Source organism: Pocillopora damicornis, chromosome 3 (genome assembly GCF_964200805.1).
Source record: "Pocillopora damicornis chromosome 3, jaPocDami1.2, whole genome shotgun sequence".
NCBI lineage: Eukaryota > Metazoa > Cnidaria > Anthozoa > Scleractinia > Pocilloporidae > Pocillopora > Pocillopora damicornis.
This window is the reverse complement of record NC_142672.1, coordinates 15,011,646-15,024,087: the sequence shown is the minus strand read 5'-3', so window position 1 is coordinate 15,024,087 and position 12,442 is coordinate 15,011,646. Positions and strand designations below refer to the sequence as shown.

The following is a 12,442-nucleotide window of genomic DNA, read 5'->3' as shown; positions in this document are numbered from 1 at the left end:
GTGTGAAACATTACTTTTTTTTCCTGTCAGCACTGAATAAACAACCACAATGCGAAGTGTAGTAGTGGTTCCAGAGTGCTTGGTGGACACAAGAGGACAGAAAAGAAACTAGTGAGGAAACAAAGTGGCTTTAATGCTTTCACAAGGGAGTTTCTCCACAAAGGTAGTCATTCTTGATCTAGCTAAATTTGTGCTTTACATCTTACCTTTTAAGTTGAAAATGCACCATGTCCCTTTCATTAATAAACAATGAAAGTTATTCTTAAACTTACTCATAATTACCTGTTTTAAATATCTTACTTTTTAGGTTTTTTCTTTTCCTTGATTTACACAACTTTCTAAGTATGCAAGCTCAGTAATTTTCATGTAATTAAATGTTTGTCACCATACACTCCCATGATGGGATACAACTTTAATCCAGCACTAAACAAACTGACATTGCTTAAGTAATGAGTATATATGTTATCACACTTATTTTGTTCTTCTAATTGTTACCAATCCTTCTCAATGTTTTACACAGGTTGCAGAACTGGAAACACTTGGTGGTCATGCACTGATGTTATGTGCTTATGATGGTGTTTGTTACCAAGGTTCAGCTGGGATTGGTGACAGCCTTTTAAAAACAAACATCATGGAAACATTTGCAAGTAGATTACACTGTGAGTACTGACTGAAGATATGCATTAATTAGCACTTTACTCTTGATATATACTTTCAGAAGCTCATACTAATTTTACTTGTAATGTTGAAATCTTTCTGCAAATTTTTGCGCTTGAGAATTTGTGAATTGGATCCATACATGAGTTGATGAAAAAAAGAAAAACAATTAGTAAAACCAATTACCTGTTAATTCCAATTTGCATTTCATTCCTGCACTCAAAACATAAACAGAACCTCAAAAAAAGGTTATCAAGAGCAGTAGTCCTGGTACTCAATTTCTGTTACTCTAAGTGTACATCTATGTTCTTAAATATCAATATAATCTCAATATATAAAAACAATAAATGAATCTCAATGAAATTCACTACATTGATGCTTAGATCAACAACTTATTACACCAAGCATCTCGTTTCTTAAGAACTTAGAAAAGAAAGCATTATATTTCCAGTGAAAATAGGTCCTTATTTTATAGGTAATTCCCTGGTGGAAAAGCAAGACGTGTCAGTAAAACATCTACAAGAAGTGTTCAACTTCAAATACAGTATGCGTTTTTATAGCATATATTTGCCTTTATCCATGCACGTGCGGATTAAGGTCTTCGAAGATCTAGCTGATGTTCCTCCAAATTATAGAAAAATATCTTTCTTTTCTCTTTCCACTGAAATGGCCGCATTCAGTTTCAGTTGACCCATGATTGAAAACTACAGCTCCATAAACTACTATTTGAAGCATTAAAGGGGTCATTAGCTGTTTTACATCCAGCTTCTGCCTTTTCTTGTGATTTGTTGCAATACGAAAAAAAGTCAGTCTTCTTTCCCAATATAAATTTTATTTCTGCTTTTAATGTATTGATGTGGTAATTCCCTTTATCTATGGCTATGATTTCTGTATAAGTGTCATATTCAACGCAACAAGGAGTGACTTTTAGCTTCGTTTTTTTTTCCAGTCAATTTCTGTCTTTGTCTTTTGTGGGTGAACTTGTCGGAAACAGAGGAAGTAAAATGCCTTACGCTAAGATACAGCAATTGGGAATTTTATTTAATAACCTTCCCTTGGATTTAAAGAAAGAGATTGGTGTTATTCCGCGTAACCGTCTCTTTACGGAAGCGGCCTGCGCCGAAAGCTGTGGCTCGCCCGTCATGACTGGAACTTTGGTATTTCTTTGCCTGTACCCTCCATGGATAGTTGCACGACCCCTTCAGCCATCACTCACACATCTACTTCTCCTACGCCCACTCCTTCCCTTATTAATTCGTCGACCTCCTGTTAATTAGTACTCCCGGTTTAAGTTAAAAACCTCTGCTATTCACAACCGTAACAATACCAACTCACAACAAACTAACTAATAATAGAACTTACAAAACACCTCAGTCGAAAAGATAAAATTTACACAACATACCATACATTCTTCCTTCACTTTGACACAACCTCATCACACACAAGTTCTTTAAGTGTTTATCAGTCATCTGCAACCAGAGCCACAGTGATTGTTGACCACTGTACTTCCCGCGCATCCATTGTTCTTGGTACTCCTTCCTAATCTCAACGCAGCACTTCCTCTGCTGCTGGTTTTATCGTTTCCAAAAGTGAGCAAGTTTTTTATCTCTGACTTTGTAAAGTTCAGTGTTAAGCGTGTTTACCACTCAAAGTGACGGGCTTATTACGTGTGAAAAGGAATTAGGAATTTCCATGAAACAAAGTGATCACGCTGGAATGAAAGACTAGGGTACTATTTGGTCTCCTAAGTATTTAACACCAACGTTATTTACTTTGTAACCCTTTTTACGCAGATACTAATTTGGAATGCTGTTACCAATCACGGCCTGAAAAATATGTGTGGTTTTTGTTCTTCCACCACGAACACACATTCATGGGCGCACTGTGAATCCGGGAAACTTTGTGGTTGAATGGTGCATTCTATGACGGAGAATCGATTTTTGTCGGTGGTTTTATGAATGGCCTTTAGAGCCGGCAACCTATTTTCACTCGACTTACTGAAGTTTACTTCTTCAGGCTGACCTCCCTGTGAAGGCGCCATAACCTTTTGGAACTGTGCACAATAAATTGTAACGTGGTTTTGGCAAATAAATCTCTTAATTTTTATTTTTTGTTTGTGTGTTTGTTTGCTTTTTTATGTTTATTTGGTTAATTTCTTGGCAATAAAAGGAAAAAGCACTGTCCATCGAGCATCGCATATCCGATGTTTATCGCATAGTTTCCTAACAAGTTTGACGATAAGTTCTCGCGCACTCTAAACTGAACTTGCGGGAAACGTACAAACGGCGGGAATTAACTCGGCAGAGACCACTCGGCTAATGAGAACGGAAACTCGTCACGATTTCCTGGCACACAGCGATCTACTTCGAGTGAACTTGTACGGACGTCAAGAAAGAGATAGCGTTTGGTTCCACAGTATACTTTTATTCGTAGAGCGCTCTAACATACACCATGCTAGAGTAGAAGCTAAAGTAGTTATCATAAAAGCTGCACAAGGTACCTGCTTAAGAACTAACTGGTGAGAGGTGCTATTGAACCAATTTTTCCCGAGAGACCATTAACACTTGTATTTACCTAACAGAAACCAGTAATAAATAACAGAAGTGCCGACGTGCAGGTGCATAATGAAAGCGAGTAACAAGCAAATCTATTGGTCAATTGTCTTGTCAATGCTAGTACTTTACATATCAATCAATGACTCTAGTATCGTAGTCCATCATCCCCTTATGAACTGGTCTGAAAAGTTTCCATTTTTAGGCTTTCTATCGTATCATGGAACAACACTATAAGTGTCTTTTTTTTCTTGAAAAGAATAAGGGGGAAATAGTCCCTTCTATTCATTTTCTTTGTATTGTGGCTACTTTGGTGTTATGAAACCAATTAAGACACGAAACGAAGATCGTATGGCCCGGATTTCTTTGGTCTTTAGCGGTTTCATTGGGTAAAACCTCGAAAACTGTGGGTGTGCGTGTGTGTGCGTGCGTGTGTGTGTGCGTGTGTGTGTGTGTGTGTTAGCCTTCCCAGGAGGATACACGTAGTATACTTGATATACAGCTTAATACATCAAGAACTGATCCCTGTTATCACTTGTTTCCTATTGGCATGCACCACATTTGTTCTGAGCTTCGAGTGTTTACGAAGATTTCACCACCTTTCAGAGAATTAAAGACAATTTGCATCAGACGTGAATTTAGCCAAACCAGAGTTCCCGAGCATTGAAAACTCGGTAACATTGTTATGGTTTTCATGGGATAACGACATTGGGTCCCACTTGGACTTATTTTGGTGATATTGGCGGATTTCCACATCTGTTTTATGATTTTCATGGGAGATTGCGGTTGGTCCGCAGTCAGACCCATTTTGGCAATATTGGTTAGTTTCCAGATTTTTCCTATGATTTCCATGGGAAATCGACTTTTAATCGCACTTGTACTCATTTTGGCGACTTGCCCAGTTTCCAGAACCGTCCTATGATTTTCAAGGGATATTGTTGTTGGTCCTCACTAAGACCCATTTAAGTGATATTGGCGAGTTTCCACATCTGTCCTAAGATTTTGATGAAATGCTCACCTTGAGTCGCACTTGGACCCATTTTGGCGATATTGGCCAGTTTACATAACTTTCTCGTCATTTTTATGGGATATTGGCATTAATCCACACTTAGACTCTCTTTGGCGATATTGGCGAATTTCCTCACCTTCATATGATTTTCATGAGATATCGCTGCCGATCCTCACTGAGACCTATTTTAGCGATATTGGCGAGTTTACACATCTGTTCTATGGTTTTGATGAGATATCGATTCGCACTTGGACCCATTTTGGCAATATGAAACGGTTTCCACAACTTGGCTATGAGTTTCACAGAATATCGATATTGACCTGCACTTATACCCATTTCGGCGATATTAGCGAATTTTGCCATCTTTTCTCTGATTTTCATCGAATATTGACGTTCATCCGCACTTAGATCCATTTTGACGTCATTGGCGAATTTTCAACTTTTGTCTTATGATTTTAATGGGAGATTGCCGTTGGTCCGCACTTAGACCCATTTCGGAAAAATTTGGTCAGTTTCGAGATTTTTCTTATGATTTCAATTATATCGATATCAATGATATCGACATTGACTCGCACTTGGACTCATCTTGGCGATACTGCCAGTTTCCAGAACTCTGTGATTTTCATGGGAGATTGCTGTTGGTCCGCACATACACTCATTTTGGAAGTATTAGTCAGTTTCCAAATTTTTCCTATGATTTCCATGGGATATCGACATTGAATCGCACTTGGACTCATTTTGGCGATACTGGCCATTTTCCATAACTCTTCTATGATTTTCATGGGATATTGCTGTTGATCCGCGCCTAGACCCATTTTAGTGATATTGGCCAGTTTCCACATCTGTCTGATATTTTCATGGAACATTGACATTAAGTCGCAGTTGGACTCATGTTGGCGATATTGGCCAGTTTACACAACTTTCTTGACATTTTTAGGGGATATTGGCATTAACCCACACTTGGACTCATTTTAGTGAAATTGGCAAATTTTCTCACCTTCATATTATTTTCTTGTCGACACGCATTAATTTGGAACCATTTTAGTGATATTACGGTCAGTTTTCTAAATTTTTCCCATGATTTCCACGGGAAATCGACATTGACTCGCTCTTGGACTCATTTTAGCGATATTGGCCAGTTTCCAGAACTCTCATATGATTTTCATGGGATATTGCTGTTGATCTGCACTTAAACCCATTTTGGCAATATTGGCGAGTTTCCACATCTGTCTCATGATTCTCATGAGATATTGACATCGAGTGGCACCCGGCTCTATTTTGGCGATATTTGCCATTTTCCGAAACTTACCTATGATTTTCAAAGAATATCGACATTGACCTGCAGTTTTCAATTTTCGCGATATTTGGTCAGTTTGAAAATTTTCCATTGATTTCCATGGCATATCGACATTGACTCGCATTTGGATCCATTTTAACGAAATATTGGCAAATCTCTGCTACTTTACCATAATATTCATGTGATATTTGGAAACATCGATTTTGGCGATATTGGCTAAGTTCTGCGACTTTCCTGTGTCTTCTGTGGGAAATTGCCATTGACTGCACTTGGATCCATTTAGGCGAAATTAGCCAGTTTCCACGACTTTTTTACGATTCTCACGGGAAGTTGCCATTGATTCGCACCTTAACCCATTTTGGCGATTTCAGCCAATCTCTTCGACTTTCCAATGATTTTCATGGGATCTTAGCATTGACCCTCAATTGGACCCATTTTTGTGATTTTGGTCAATCCCTGCGACTTTCTTATCATTTTTATGAGATGTCAATATTGACCCCCACTTGGACCCATTTAGGCGAAAGTAGCCAGTTTCCACGGCTCTCTTTCGATTCTCATGGGAAGTTGACATTGATTCGCACCCTGGGATCTTAGCATTGACCCGATATTTGCCAGTTTCCACAACTTGCTTATAACGATTTTGACTCCCACCTGGACCCATTTAGGCGAAAGTAGCCAGTTTCCACGACTTTCTTACAATTCTCGTGGGAAGTTGACACTGATTCGCACCCTAACCCATTTTGGTGATTTCAGCCAATCTCTTCGACTTTCTAATGATTTTCATGGGATCTTAGCATTGACCCTCAATTGGACCCAGTTTTGTGATTTTGGTCAATCCCTGCGACTTTCTTTCACGAGATGTCAACATTGGCCCGCACTTGCACCCATTTTGGCGATATTTGCCAGTTTCCACAACTTGCTTATAACGATTTTGACTCCCACTTGGACCCATTTTAGCGATTTTGCCCAGTTTCTACAAGTTTCTCACGATCTTTGTGGGATATCGACACTGACTTGCAATTGGACCCATTTTGGCCATAAAGGCCAGTTTCCACAACTTTCTTATGGTATTTATAGGACACTTGGACCCATTTTGCCGACATTGGCCAATTCCTCGACTTCCTCGTCGCTCTTATGGGATATTGCTCTTGACCCACAGTCACACTCTCACTCATTTTAGCAAAATTGCGAACCTTAGATGTTCTTGACTAATGTAATAATGCACTAGATAATTTTAATAAAGGTCGCCATTGCCATGCGTTAAAATACTTGTCCCGCGAACAAAGACACTTAGGCCAAAATGCTGAAACTTTTTCAATTTAATGAGGCTTCAAACGTCACAACAAAATGACCAGATAAGGATGCGTCAAGGAGCCAAAGTCGATAAAACAAGATTGAATTAATTCGTGGAGGAGAGCTGTTATTTGTCGTGTAAAGTGACTGACTAGTTGACACTGAGCTTAATTTTTTTTAGCTGATTGGTAACACTTCTTCGTAGATTTACATTCTTGAGTGAAAGAGGAAAAGGAACAGGCAGTTGAAACGATTCAAGTTACAATCAAGATATTTCTGTGTTTAAATCTGAACTATCTGAATCAGATTTACTGTCACTTCCGTATTCAGCATTGAGAACGGAACGCAGGTCCTCAAAGACTTCACTTTGGCCACGCTGTTGAACCACGTCAACTTCATCAGTGTTGTAATCGTCCTCCATCTGAACCTCCTCATCGGCATCATCACAATCTACTTCGGGGAAAATTCCAAGGTCAAACTGAGCTTCACATTCCTCATGGCTACCAGCATTAGAAAAGAGACTGTGGAGATGATCTGTGAATACGGAAAGCTCATCCATTTTAGTGCGGGCAATGGAGAGTAATGCACGAGCTCGCTCCGTATCTTTCTGTGCCATCAGTTCCTTTGACCAAGTGTCCAATACCTTCAACTTTCCCTCGAAATGACTGAACATCCGAGCCATTTCTTCTTTGGTGTTGGCTATTTCCTCTAAGCATCTTTTGCGTGTGTGAAACAAATCAATGAGTTGCCTCTTTAAACAATAGGGAACAGCAGACTGCGGTTGGATGTCATCGTTTAGTACACGCCACAGTGGACTGTCGATGCTTAGCGCGTCTTCAACCGCAATTGTGGAGGGGTATTTACAACCCACCGTGTCAACGTTTTGTCTTGTGTACTCCTTGACCAGCTGTTTAATGGCTCCCGTTGCCTTTCAAATTTGCCTACAAAGCCGTTTCGCCATGGCTTGTCCATCTAAAGAATTAACACGACATGAGTCAAAATGATACCGTAGAAAGCCTGGGTTATAATCATTTCAATACGATGTGTTGGTTAGCTGTAATCGGGCTTCTTATCGACGACAGTTAGCACTGGAACATATCAATGCAATACCTGCATATTACTTCATCAGTTGAAAGAGAAACCACCTTTCTGAGCACTTGACATGCATGGATAATAGCAAGTCTTCTCGACGCTTGTCTTGCAAATCGCGGAGGTATGCAATATACATGCTACTGTCAGGAGACCATCGGGGTTGGCCGCCCTCAAGGTTCTTTAGCTGTTGATCCAACCTATTACCAGCATAAAGGAAAACAGTGGAGAAACCCAAAATTTGGTTGAAATTATTGGTTTGGATTTGCATTGCTTTGAAGTGCGATTGGCAATCAAAACTTGCCCTGAGAACCCAGTAAAATACCAATAACGACTTCCACGTTTACTGACACGGAATTTTCCATAACTCTGATTGCCCGAATCCTGATTGTCTGTTTACTTGTATGATAAGCTATTTCTAGATTTTGTGGCTGGTAATGAGTTCTTTGCTTTGTTTTGGCGGACCTCATTTGAAAATCGTTTTAATATCCTTACGTAAAGATCATTTAGTTCCCGGATTAGGGGAATAAATTACAGGATCCAAAATATGGTTTCATACCTGTCAAGCTGATCGGTCAGTACTTTCCAAGTTTCAGATGCTGGGGAACATTTTTGCAGGTTTGTTCTGTTAATGAGCAGTTTGAAAATTCAGAAGACAAGCATCAGAGAAAGTCAGGAGAAATGACAGAAAGTGATGGACCAAAAGTGACACATTTACTGTAAAATTTGGGGTAAACATTGTATGAAAACCAGATCCCCATGCTACTTCATACCTTACACAGAAAAACTGCCTCAACTGGTCTGGGTAATCATCTGGTGATGAACCTTCAAGTAGGAAACGTAAAATCATAAACGAACTTGTAACTGTTTAAGTAACTTGCGTGTACCTATCTGAACTTCAGTTGTGGTGCTCTAATTTCCTCTTAAGCACTTCAAAACATTTATCACTCTGTAATCAAAAGGGGGGCAAAGTACAATGTACAATACATGCATGTGTTTTTCAATACCTTTCAACTCCTCAAAAGTGTTCAAAAGGAAAATATTTCAAAATACCTGACAAGAAACTTTGTGTCCATAGCAGTGAAATGCAGGTATCGCAAGAGTAACATTTTCAAGCAATGTTTCCTGGTGCGTATTCTACAGAGAAGATAAATTAAAAACAACAGGGCATCATTTAACAAGCAACTAGAAGAAGCGAATGTTGATAGCTTTATCTTGCACATGATTTTTAATCCATTTTAGCAAATACACAGCATTTCCAATCCTGTTTAATAAAAATATAATCATTATTAGCTACAATGTCCATGCAGTAATTTATTTGTTCCCTAGTTTCATTGAGTACCCTAATAGAAATGGTGTATAAAACAGAGTTACGCTATACAGCAGTACGACTATCATATACAAATTCTTTCCTTAGGAACCTAAAAAGTGACATGTCTCTTAATTTATGCATCCTACAAGGCACTCTGGTTACATATTTCTTAACAATAGCTGACCAATAATGTACAGATTTCCTTTTGCATGTACATACTCTTCTCCTCTCTTTAAGCTGAAAAACTTCCGTGGCACTTCATGCTTGCAGCCTCCACCAAAGAGGGCCGTCTCATCGAGCTTTGTGGATTTGTTTTTGGAACGGAGATTGGAACCAGCTTGAAACTGATTACACTGCTCCTACAACAGAAAACATTTAACTCTTAATCTTCAACTTCCTTTCTACCTTTTCTTGAGATGTCATTTAAAGCAGAAGTATCAAAGATAAAAACAGAACAGGAATTAAGATCTATGTAGCATTCATGTACGTGTGGCATTCAAAGTAGATATGGGTTGTTGGAGGTGAATCCTCACATTAGAAATTAAACATTACATTATGGGAAAGGTGGCAAGGAAAATATTGGCAGAAAATAATAATCATTCATCAATTTCTCATAAAAATTTAAAAAATGGGACAACCAAATAAATTTACTGCTTGATAACAACCCTTCCTCTTTCATTCAGGCTTGGGACCAGCAAGAGTGACAGTAGACACCCTTGGCAGAGTTAGTTGTGTAAGCAAATATGAAGATATTACCTTTAAAGACCATAAATCAATTACAAAAAAAAGGAAAAAAAACTGTATTTGAAAAAAAAAAATAGAAAAAGATCAAGGAAAAGAGGGGGCTGCAATAAAGATTATGTACTTGTTCTTGAAGCTGACAATTCACACAGTTCTTGTAAGTTAAGTTTACATAACAAACTAACAATATATTTGAGCTACATGTATTTTGGGCAGAATGTTACCAAAGTTATTAACCCTTCAAACTGTACCATATTTAAATTATTCAACACTAACATTATTACAAGTAACGAACATAATTGTTACTTTTGGTCTCTCATTGCAATGGTTGAGTAGTGGTATGAGTACTGATGGGTAACAAAAGGTTAGAGTAACGCAACAAAATACAAAGTAAGAGAAAAAGTCCTTTGGTTCACACACCATTGACTTGCTGCTTGGTCTTTTGCTGTAATTAGCTAGAAATGCATCTACTTTTTCTTGGCTAATGAACAGTTCCTCTCCATGATTTGAGGACTTTCCACTAGTTCCAGCACTGCATTTGCAGACACATCCAAACAATGCATCAACAGAGATAAATAAACTTCCCTTCTCCTACAATCGGATGCCAAAATCTTATTAGAAATGTCATGTTAAAAATAGTTCTTATGCCTAAATGAATGAAAAACAATGGAATAACTCATGCTAAGACCAGCTGCCACACTATGAGGACCACTAGGAAAAAGAGAGAATCATAAAGATTCAAAACAATGTTTCTTGTCTAAATTATATCATTCATTATGCCAACACATATAGTGATAGTTATTTGAGATTTCTAAAGGTAAATATTACCCACTTAGACATTTCATCTGAAGGATGACTTATCACAAACCTTAGGACATGCAGGACATTCATGATCATTCTCATAAGAAGGATTGAAATGCTTCAGGTTACTCAACATGCTAGACATAGACCGGAACTCGCAGAAACGATCTCCAACAAGGAGCCAGTAGATGTCCTTAATCTAAAGGAAAACAAATAATTTATTCATTGTATAAATTAAGAAAATAAAAAGGAATTCATAAGCATAAGATAAAAAATTACTGAATGAATACTTAGGTAAACCTTTGAAGCAGGTGGGACCAGCCACTGCAGTGCCTGACATATTGACCTTAAAGACACTCTACATTCTAAGAAAATGTATTGGAGCAAGGCCATAAATTCAAGGTCAAAGGCTACCTGGGGCTGTTTTGGAGTAGATGTCCAGAAACCATTCCTGACCAGCGTTATGGCTTCTGTTTCATGCTCACAACATTTGATTTTGATGGGATTCTGCTGCCCTGTATAAAGACAAACACCATAGTGTGTCCATAGTCGTATTCTTCTATAATAATTGTTTATTAATTCCTGTCTGTGTTGAAAAAAACAATTAAAACACAAACAAAGACCTTCCTGGAAGAGGTAACCTAACTATTTAAATATAAGTATAAGTAAAAAGTAGTACTAGTAATTGCAGACTGGCAACCTATCTCACAATATAGTTACATATTGCACAGCTGTTAGTTACTTACCATGCAAACCTACAGCTATAATGTCACGCACATATCCATGATCCATTTTGTGAGGTGTGGTCCATACACACTCACCAAACTGATATGGCACAAATCTTCCATCCTAAGAGCATAAAATATCCTACATGAATCAGGTGAATACAAATCACACACCATTTAAATCAGCCAACTCTTTCAAAATTGCCAAAAATAAAATTTACTTTGTTCTGAGTATAGAGCAAATTACATGTATGCTTGCAAGAAAAAATTATCCTTACTGCTTTCGCTTTTTCCTCTATATAAAAATGGGTCAGGTCTCATTGACATAATGCACATTGAAGTTGAGAAAAAACTACATTAAGTGAAGTAATTGAATAGAGGTGATATATGAAGTTGTAAGGAAAAAAGGTGGATGTATCTCCAATTAAACGTACAAATGAAATTGCCTAACGGCCAGAGTACACAAGAAATCGGGTTTCGCAACATAATTGAAAAGGTGACTGGAGGAGATTGTGAAGTGATCTGCGCATAGGAATTGCCTTGGACTGCAGTGAAGGCATCTGCCGCACGCCTCTTCTTCGCAAAAAGGAATGACACATCTGCCCCAAACTTGCGCTTCAGTCGCACTTTTTTACTTTTAGATCTTTGATTGGTTCTCAAACCATGATATTCGTCAATATGGGGAAGGTCTTCTTGGTCTGGAGAAAAACCACCGCACGTGTTTAGAGAAGATCCGGCGACTACAGACGTTGTATCAGTTAATTGCTGGGCGGCATATCGAACTGGAACACTAAACTTCGACTTTCATATAGCTTTTCCACCTTTAAAGTAACTACATTCAAACTTTTTTTCGACCTAAAATCGCGTTTAGGAGGCATAATGGTATCCAAAGCTTTTCCAAAGCCGCGTTTCAAGGGTTCGCAGGCTATGGCACCAGGCCTTGAGTCCTTTCAGGCCTACTTTGAC

General features: G+C 38.4%; 1 pseudogene across 1 annotated transcript; it reads right to left on the bottom strand.

Moving 5' to 3' along the window:
- Window positions 1-6,823: 6,823 nt before the first annotated feature.
- LOC149048445 (uncharacterized) lies at window positions 6,824-11,700 on the bottom strand (annotated as a pseudogene). Its single transcript, XR_016184725.1, has 10 exons — window positions 11,498-11,700; window positions 11,046-11,266; window positions 10,819-10,950; window positions 10,371-10,541; window positions 9,429-9,568; window positions 8,951-9,034; window positions 8,671-8,754; window positions 8,457-8,522; window positions 7,919-8,097; window positions 6,824-7,780 (listed from the first exon to the last, which is right to left on the bottom strand). The product of XR_016184725.1 is annotated as an uncharacterized LOC149048445 (transcript).
- Between the last annotated feature and the right edge of the window lie 742 nt (window positions 11,701-12,442).